We start from the raw sequence: 10,885 nt of genomic DNA on the forward strand, positions 1-10,885 counted from the left end.
TGTCAGTGACACTTTTTAGTATGTATGGTTTCTACCACCCAATCCTAGCAGAACATTAATTTATAACATTATTATGGCATTATTAAAATATATATATATATATATATATATAAATAATATAATATATAAATAAAAAATAATATAAATACTAGTCAACACAAAAGAAATAGTCACTGTAATGTGTATTTAAAAGTTTTGTATAGTTTACATCAGGTGTGTCTTAGCCACAATAGAACAAAAGAAGAAAAAAATAGTACAATAAAATTATTTTTTAAAACATTCACTTGAAAGAAGCAGCCTGATGAAATGAAGAAAGACAAAGATGAAAAACAATTAACAACCTCACCCACTGCAACCTGTTTAACAACCTATGGTGAGCATAGTACGTGCTTCATTGCAAATCATGCAATTAGTGCTAAATCACATTTAATTGAGTGGGTAGGATCATTCTGATCAAATACAGCAGAAAAGTGTGCTTTGAGAGATTGAATCAGCCGTGCTTAATATGATATGTGGGCTGTATTATAATTGGTCTTTGCCTGTCTATCTGTGTGATTGTTAACTATGACAGGCTTGCTGCCTTGGTGCCCCACTGTAATAGATTCTGACTGATTGAAGAGGGACAAGCGAGTTATGTACGCCTACGCAGGTATAGAAAGGCACATGCACGCCCACACACACTTTGTAGTACAGCGTAACATGAAAGCGCAACAACCGCTTACACACACACCTCCCTACATGCCGACACGTCGATCTCCTCTACACCGTGCCCCTGCATACACACTTTCTCTGTGGGGAGCATTTAACACCACATTTAATTGAAAGCCAAATTAAAGGCTCTTTTCGGCTTTGATTCCCAGAGGAGAGCTGACCCCAGCATTTCAATTACAGCATATCCATATCCACACAGGCACACAGACACTTTATCAACAGTATCATGGATGCAATGACTGAGTTTATCTGAGCATGGGTGACGGAGGTTAAAGAGGAAAATGAACAGAGACACAGAGAAAACCATATAAAAGGAAGGAAGTGAGATAAAAAGATGAAAGAAAAGGAACCAAGCATCCATCGGTGTTCTCTCACAAGACCATTTTAAAAAGATGATGGATCAGATTACTCTGTTCACTCCACACCCCCTCCAATGCTTTATCTCGCCCGTTTAATCTGTCTTCTACCACTTTTTGTCTCTGTCTTCTCTCCAACTCTGTCTCCTTTCCTTCTTCTCCCTCGCTCAACCCCCTCCTTTTCTCTCATCACATTAACAACAGAGAGGACGACACAGAGGCGCGCCATCTTTATCTTTCCCTCCATTTGAGGCCGCTGAAGATAAGGAACTCTCCTTTAATTTGAAATAAATGGCCTTCATCAGGGAAGCCAAAGCCTCCTGATAGCGCTGCGTGGTTTATTAAAGGCGCTTGAAGCAGAAAATTGGTTCAGCCGCAGCAAAAGCTAAAGCTCTGTCCACATGCTACACCAAATTGAAGGTGAGGTCTTAAATCAACAATATTAACTGAGCCGCTTACAAAAATAAATAAATAAAAATAGAGGGAGAGAGAGGCGGAGGACTTGGTTTTTTTTAGCTGGAACGAGGTAAAGCAGCGTCCCTGACAGCCCGTCGAGCCATGTATGGGGTTGTTGATGTTGTTAATGTGTGTGTGCGTGTATGTGCTGCGAAGGCATTTTAATGTGTGTGTGTGGGAGCAGTCACTTTTGGGGGAGCTCTCTACGCATCTGTGAGCGGTAAATATGAAAAAACATAAACAGTTAGATTAGTTGCTTAATTAATGGTGCTGCCCATTATTTTTAATCTCCGGCAGCGAAGGCGGAGGCGGACGCAACACAGAGGCCTCAGACTTCTGGACCACGCAGACCAGCTTACCGAGACAAAGAGAGGGAGAGAAATAAAAGGGGAAAAATTGGAAAATGGAAAAAACACAAAACACACCACCAACTACAAAAGCCTCTGGCAAAGCTACGAGACTGATAAGGAAGATGCTTTTATCGCCTCTAAACCATGCTTCCCTCCGAGTAAGTGATGCTTTTTTGTGTTTTCCTTAATGGCCTTGGCTGCACATATGAAGCATTGTTTGTCCTACATGCCATTTTATTTCTATCCTGTCAACTACAAAGTATTGGTATCTCTACTGTGTTTCAGGCAACTAATTAGAAAATCTTTTTAACATCTCACAAAAAGTAGCACCCACGGAGGAAGAATGAGGAGAATCCAATATTGTGACTGACTGAGAGCTACAACAGTTTCAGTCTGCTACATCTCGCTTGTGTGCCTACGCACCGACACACTAATATGCTGTATTACAGGTTTTGACATGTTATGGATATAGTGTGACCTCTGCTCTGGCTGTTTATTCCAACTTAAAACAACAGCGTATTTTAATATCAAGACTGGTTTGGCGTTAGGATTGGGAAAAGATTATTGTTGCACAAAACTCCCTACATGCATTGTTCTAGCAGCTACTTTCCTATAAAGTGGTAAAGTCACATTTTGTGGGGAGAGGGGGGAGTCTGTGCAGAGAAATAAGGCTCAACTTTTAACTCTTCCTTAATCTAACGCAGTTTAATTAACCAATCTTGACTAGTGCACTGTGCATTCTCATAACCTACAGCCTAAGATAGTAAGTAACTATATTTTCACAACAGTATGATGACAAAAATAAAGTTTTGTCGGTAACTGAAGTCTAGGTTGAACCTAGCAATTAAGAATGTGAAGATATATCACGAGACAGTTAAATCACAATGCAAGTATGTGGACATTCAAATCTAAGGCAGGAAAAATGTATCTGGATTCACTTCCCAAAAAGAAATATGCATTGTTTTGCATAATTTATACCCTACCTCAAACATAAAAAGGATTATATAATTTGATAAAGAAAATTTAAGAGAAAATATATTTTGTATAATGTTCTGGGAAAATCTCTTTCAGTCATAATTTATCCTTAATCTCATTTTGCTGGGGGGAAAAAAAAGAGAGAAAATTGAAGAAAAGAACAACCTTTCTTGGGTGGTCTTGGTGCTCTTCCAAGTGGACTCTGGAGCAGTTAGTTGTTGTGGTGTGAAAGCAAATGAACCAACCACAGGATTTTAGAATTAGAAAGCTGAACTACTAATAAATCCATCTGCTTGAGCGTGACATCTGTTCAGGAAGAAATCTTGTACTCGATCTGCGTAAGCCCTCTATTTATTTATGCAAATCATTTGGTAACACGTATGCATGCTGATTAATAGGTCATCAGCTGTTAAAACTGCTGTGCTTCTGTCCTAAACTGTGTACTTTGTCCAATCATCAAGCCTATTACAAAGTATGTAACTGTGACCCCCCCAGTAATAAGCCTTGAATCATTACTGTACACCTCCTTTGATCGTCCTCTCTTTACCTTAGTCCTTGCTCATCACATGCAGTTGGTTTGCAGTTTAATAATACTAATAATGCTTATAACCAATTATTTCTTCATAAAGAACATAAATATACATATCAGACGCATTAAAGTGTTGCATAAACTTGTGTCAGTAACCAAATTTAGATTTCCCCATGTGTATCCTAATGATGCAGGATGCCAAATGCCAAAACTGTCCAATAAAGTGAACCCTTCTTGGTTCGTTTGTAAAAAGTCTGTGTAAACAGGAACTGGACCAGAGCTAAAATGCAACATATCAAAATCTGTTTACTTGGTCTGGAACGCATGAACAGAACTAAGTGAAATTTTAAACTCTGATTGAACCACATTTTCCTGCTGCACTCCCAGGTGGTTTTGTTCAGCCTGGTTATTTTCAGCATTCACTTTTTGAATGCTTCAATAGTGAAGTTCAAGTTCAAGTTTGGATTTCTAACAGTCTAAAATACAGCTGAATAAAACATTCTTTATCTTTCTCAACATCAAAAATCAAAACCGGCATCAAAAACTTGAGAGGAATGAAAAAATAAATTTTGTCTCCAAAATCTAAAAAGTCCTGTAAAAGATGTCTTAACATTCAGGTACTACACCTTTCTCAGGCCAGGCATCACACTCATATCACCAACCATTAAACCTAGGCATTTTGTCTATCTTTGTCTACCCTCTGTTCCTGGAGTCTTCGGTTCTCTTAGCCCTGAACAACTTGATTGACGCTGTCAGGATTAACATCATGTTTGATATTCTGTTTAACACTCTCCTCTACTTCTCCCCCTGAAACTCTTATGGATTCCTTGTCTAAACCCTCCTGTCAAACAGGTTGCTGTTGTTGTTGCTGCTACACTTCTCTCTGCTATTTTTGCGTTACCTGAATGAACAAGCCTTTTGTAGAGTGAAATATATGGCATACATGTACTGAATTTGATGATCCAAGATCAAAGGAGACAGCTAACATGATCAGCATTTTAGGAAATATGCTTATTTGCATTTTTGCCGAGAGTTAGCTGAGAAGATGGATACCTCTCTCATGTCTGTAAGGTAAATATGCAGCCAGTAGGGGATTAGCTTAGCTTAGCATAAAGACTGGAAGGCCAAAAATCTGGCCTGGTTCTGTTCAAAGCCAAAAAAAAATAAATATGCCTACCAGCACCTCCAAATCTCTCTGATTAACACATATCCTAGCTAGCCGTTTACCTCTGCTTCCAGTCTTTATGCTAAGCTATGGCTGTAGCTTCATGTTTAGTGTACTGATGTGACAGTGGTATCAATTTAACTCTCTGCAAGAGTGTAAATACATTTCCCAAAATGCCAAATAAGTTTTTTAAGTCTCCCCACTAGCTTGAATCCTGCTCATAGAAATTAAATAAAAAACAGCATTCCAATAATTTGCTTAAAACTGGGTAGGTCCGTTTGATGTTTAATCCCTGGTGTAAAGAGAAAGAAGAACGCTTCTCATTCTCCCTGGGGACCCTTGATGCTCTGCAGGGAGAAGGAGAGAGTGCGACGTAAACAGGTCCATCCTTATCTATTGAGGCAGGAAATGACATTTGACATGTCAGAGGGTCAGAATTCCTTAACAGACTGCTTTACCATTACTGGCTTGATTAATACTGGTGCACTGGTGAAGTAAAGAGAAAAAGAGAGATGATAACAAGGGAGAAAGAGGGCAGGAGAGGTGAAGAGGAAAACAGCTAGAGAGACGGAGTTGCCTCTTATCTCTTGCTTGTAGCTTGTATGCACCTGCACCCTGACAGCTTTTCAATTGACTGAGGGCACACATCCTCTTCTTCCCTATCTTGTATCTCCACACTCCTTCACTCGTCCTCACCCATCTCTCCATTCCTATCACAACCTGCAACCAGGACGAGAGGGTCCTCCATATACTAGTGCTCAGACTTCACTTTGTCTCTCATAAACATTGAAGTGGAGGTAGAGAACTTAATTTCTCTCATAGCCTCTCACATTTGCCACTCCTTTGTCAATGCTGCATCGGTGAATACATTTTCTCCAATGAATATGCATCGCTTCTAGAAGCAGAGACATTTCCATGACCTTAAAATGTTTTTTGTTAAGAGTTCGTTTATGTTGTTTTTCTGCTTAGGAGTGCTGTAAAGGGGTAAACAGTCTGCTTTCAAGCAGTCTGACAAACTGTGGAAAAAATACTGTGAAGTATGATATTCCCTAGCATGCCCATATTATATGAAATATTCATATACTCCAAATCCATCTTAAATATGTTCATCCAATCTCATCTAAAATTAATGCACCCATCTATGTCTATATACTGTATCTTATAACTTTTAAAATTACATATATTCATTAGAATATTAATATATTTCTCTTCTTTTCTTGCTTCTTCCAATCTTTCAGTCAACCAATTTTCACACTGCAAACTGCTCCTACTCTTCACTTCATCAAGGGAATCCATATCATCAGCCATTGCCACCTCCACTGCTGTCTGCCCCTATTTGATACGTCTTTTCTATCTTTATCCTTTCCAGGGTTTGAGCTTAGCGCACCATTGCAACAATGACTCCCTAAAAACATGAAACATGGCATCATTGCCCCCTGTAAAATCAAGGGCAGGATCAATGCTGTTTCATTTTATAAGCTCTATCAAGATTTAATGTGTGAGTTAGCCAACTTACATATTACATAATCTGCAGGGGGCAACTGCCTAAATGTTTAAGGTGCAGGCTTCTGACATGAAAGTTCGAGGCCTGCATGGTACTTTCATGTTGCATTCACTGGTGCAAATTCCAACAGCGTTTCTACCCTATTGGCCCTATGTAACTATATTAATTTCAGTAACTATACTTATATACTATATTTGTTTTGTGAGAGGGGCTTGAACAAGTTTACCACGTCAGACTTCAAACAGTCATAACTTGTCATTGGACAAGTTGTGTGGACCCGTTTGGGGGTCCTGTGGAACTAACCTTCAACCACTTTACAGCATTAGTGACAGAGCTGTTTTAAAACACAATCCAAAACAGGTTGCTATATAGCCTGAAACAGCCAGAGTGTTTAGTGCCATGAAATGTACACTTTCGTTTGGCTTTTCTAACAGCACAACAATAATTACCAAGTAGTCTGCTTTTTAACTTGGACCCTGAGCTTGTCAGTGTTTCCAGGCTTATCACTGAGTGATCTCCGTAGGCTGTATCCTCTGACACAGTCTGTGAGGATCTGACAAAGGCTGGCTATTAAGGCTAGTTCGACCACTACTGTAACAGACAGTGGGCCTTGTTAAAATGCCTTGGATACTGACCTGAGCCGTTTGACGTGGGTATCTAGTCTCTGTCTTGCTCTCATTCTGACACTTTCAACTGTCAAAAGGAAAGATGTCTCACTCCCTCTCACATACAAAATGTATGTAGAATAAAAAGACAACTGTTTCCATCCTCATGTCTCTTTCTGTCTGTAATTCCACAGCTAGGAAAAGCCTGTCAAGTTAAGTGGTCATCAGTTATGCGTGGCAATCTCTGCTTCAGCGTAGGCCACTTTCAGAAGGCCTCCTGCCACAGAACACTAAGAGACATTATCTATTTTTTTTTCATGGTAGCCGACCAATAGAGGGTCATAAAGCAAAGTAGCTGTGCTGAACTACTGTAGAAATCCTACTTAAGTTTTGCTTCAGAGCTGATGGCTGACTCTCGCCATGAGATTCTACCACAGTTTAACTTTCAGTACCTGTAGTCCCACACAGGTACAGTAAATGATTAACAGCTGGCACTGATGCTTTAGGTCAGTCTACCATTGATGTATGTGCGAACTCTCTAAAGTTATCTCAGGTGTTGTGACAACGATTACAGCTGCATACTCAATCGAGTTTTGCCAATGCCAACCTGAGTCTGACTGGTCATATTTCCAACCTGTGGTTCCTAAAGGATTACTGTGAGATGGGAGGACTATAAGACAATAGTGTTGATCAAGATGGATGATTGAGAATGAGCATAGGGGGTAGGAGGTGGGGGTCAGGGTCAACTAGTTTTGTTTAATAATTGTTTTCTTGAATACTTAAAAGGCATTTTGTTTTGTATTTAATTATATGTCTTTCACTTGCAATTGGCATGTAGGTATGTACGTCATACCGTGTTTAGAAGGATGCATTGTTGGTGTGACTGTGTACTATGATAGACCGGAGTGGACCAAATGAACATATGCTAATTAATTTTTTTAACCTGATATCACTAATCACAAATTTACACTCTGTGGGTTTACAGAATACACACACACACCCTATCCTTAGACCCTACAAACAATAAAAAGAAAAGAAAAAAGTGTATTGTTTCTACAATTGATATCTATATATATTTTATTTTAAATTTGCATAGATAAAATTTTACTGGCAAATCTGAAGGTTGGACAAAGAAAGTAGAGCAAATTGAGAGGAGGAGAGAGAAAGAATGATAGAAAAGTTATTGAGGCTGTTTTATCATGCTCTATTGAGTTTGACATTTCAGAGTGCTACAGGTTGCAGTCATTCTTGCTCTTTTCATCTTTCTTTCTCTCTCTCTCTCTCTCTCACACACACGCACACACACGCGCACACACGTGACAGTTAACACACTGGTCCTATGCTCTCTGGTTCCCTGGCAGCCAAAGCCCCCTTTTTGCTCCAGGGATTAAACTGTGGATTAACACATCACACACTCACACACATATAGGCATGTATACACACATACTTTTACAGAGTGCAGAATGACACAGACAGTGGAGCCAGGGGAGTTTTGGAGTCACCCACATCATATTTTACAGTAGCTTTGTTCTACAGCTCTGCACTGACAGAAACTTGACTCAAACAGTTTATAACATAAAACCAGTCTCTCTGAAGTTTCTTAAAGATTACTCAAAAGTTTTGCCATCTGAAAATGTTAGAACACGGCACCGTCTGTTTTCGAATACACAAATGATTCTAAGTGTCTGTCAATGTCTAGACGTCTCTATAATTAATCAGGCTCTCTGCATACAAAATTGTATTAATTCAATTCATACACTAATCAAAACAGCAATGGATACAGCAGAAGCTCACCCAATTTGTACATTTTCAATCATTTTTAAGGAAAAGCTTTAAACGTTAGTACTCAACTAAAATAAAGTTATCTGCTACACCAACTATTCAGCGAGATGTACTGCAATATCCTGGTTGGATTGAATTATGGTCCCAGCGACCCTCCATTATGTGTTATGTGTTGTCAAATGAGAACACCTCCCGACATAAATGTAAAATATAAAAAAGGTGCAATTTCAAGCAGCAACCTCCATGCTTTTATTTAGCGTGGCTGCTGTTTAAACCGCCATCTATTAACTAAACTGATCATTAGATGAGATGAGTCAAGACCTGGGTGGCTTTAGTTTCCTATCTGGGGACAGGATGGTCAAATTTGTTATGATTTGTAAAAACAAAATTAAATTCAAGAACCGAAATTTTGAATAATCTATGAAAGTAACAGGAAGTATAAATTGGCCACTACAACAAGCTGAAGCAATCAGATAGTGCTACACGCTAGCTACCAACAAACTAAATATTATGTCCTATCATGCTTCATCTAAAAGACAGAATAGTTACTACTTTTCTAGACTTTCTGATGACAAATTTAAGAACTGACAGATCAAATGCACACCAACCGGAGGGAAGAATGTGAATCATATCCCTTTTTGTTGTTTTATTAAAGTGTACCATGTTGTAGCCACTGAAGTATACAGGTCCAAATCAAAAACATCTAATTTAATTTGTATATTTTGACACCATACCCACAGACACATTCTTATCCTAACACCTTAATCCACTCACTAAATTAACACTTGTGACTTCCTCGGAGGTTAGGGTTAGACTAGATTACAGAATGAATGGGAGCCTAATCCACTTTCTAAAGCCTGTAAAAGCAGTATATAATTGACCATAAAGGTAGTGCCATACGGGGAAGCTCGGATCGTTTTATCTTCTTTGATAAAACACTCAAAGATTACACCCTCCTTCCTTTTCAACACACACACACACACAACACCGTGTTGGGGATGTACCTTCATGCCGTAGCCGCAGGCATTCGCGGACACCAAATCTGCTTGGCAATGTTCGGTCGTTAAACATTCAAGGTTTCTCACAATCCTGGAGTAGTAGACCTTTCAGTTGATCCCTCAACGTACGCTAGGATTCCAATCCATACCTGGCGAGTTCAATAGTTTTAGTTTGGACATGCTAGTGCCTCAGGAGGGTCCCAATGGTGAGGATGCAGCTCCTGGAACAGCATTCATGAAATTTGGCATTTTGGGTTCTTGAAAAGTCAGAGATCTGTGTAGAATGCTCAATCTGCACAAAGGTGTAGACAATGGACTGGAGAAAAGCTTGCCATGATCAACATTCCCTAAAGACGTCTCCTCACATGAATACACTAGTTACATACATATTTACATTTAGACGTACCAACAAAAAAACATACAGCATTCTCCGAGCACCAGTTCCCTTTTTTTTGTCTGGACCAGGAACTCCACTTTAATGAAGAGACTATCCTGGGTACAGTTATTGAACCATGCTGAAATGTCAGAAACCATAGGAAATCATCACTGGGACTTTATTATTTATATTGCTACCAGGCATGAAGCCAAGTTGAAGAACAGAGACACAACAAAAGTGACCCCACTCTTATCTTCCTCCACTAGCCGAGCAATAGTCAATATATCTTAAGACAGTATGTGACAAACAATGCGTCGAAAGACTTTCAATGCTCCAGAGATACAACTGGTCCGATGCCTGAGTTGCAGAATTACTTTTATATTTATATATCTATATTTACCTTTTCCCGACCAATGCGCAACCCATAGAATACGGCTTCAGAATACTGACATATTCCATACCTTATTTAATGGTCACTCAGCATGAGGTTTAACACTACGAAACCACGTACATTAAATGTACAACTCTGAAACTTACTTCCCATAACACTAATGATGAGCATCAAACTGCCTTTCACCATGGCAGTGTGTGAGTGTTCTATGCGAAGGAGGTGGCTATCGATAACCTTTAAAAGGTATCGCTTTTGGGACTGCCATCCATCGCTAGCTTCCCAGAATGCGCAGGTTTCCAGTTTGGAATGTTTACACATCGAACAAATGAAATAGCACATGCAGGTGTCACAATGAAAATAATATCCTGATGTTTATAGAATACCATAATCATGTTCCAACCTGCCAGCTTTTCCACAATGCATTGAAATCAACAAAACCCATGTATATTGCCACTCCCATGCCTGTCTGTTGCTGTTAGTTAAACTATACTGCTATTATTCCTCAATAGGATGAGCTATATTGTTCTGTGTGCCGTGACTGTATCTAATAGCTTAGCATTAGCATACATACTGTAATATATTTAACTAATATATATAATATAATATTAATTATATGGAAATAACACCGAAGGGAAACAGTAACAAACTAGGCAACTTAGGGGGGCTTGGCTTTACTGGCGTGCAACA

The 10,885-nt window shown here is 39.2% G+C and overlaps 1 protein-coding gene across 1 annotated transcript in view; it reads right to left on the minus strand.

The window, feature by feature from the left end:
* The window catches only part of chchd6a (coiled-coil-helix-coiled-coil-helix domain containing 6a), a 66,227-nt gene that overhangs the window by 23,880 nt on the left and 31,462 nt on the right, over positions 1-10,885 (minus strand). The window lies entirely within an intron of this gene.

Source organism: Morone saxatilis, unplaced genomic scaffold, assembly GCF_004916995.1.
Source record: "Morone saxatilis isolate NCDOM2014 unplaced genomic scaffold, NCSU_SB_2.0 Contig15, whole genome shotgun sequence".
Lineage (NCBI taxonomy): Eukaryota > Metazoa > Chordata > Actinopteri > Moronidae > Morone > Morone saxatilis.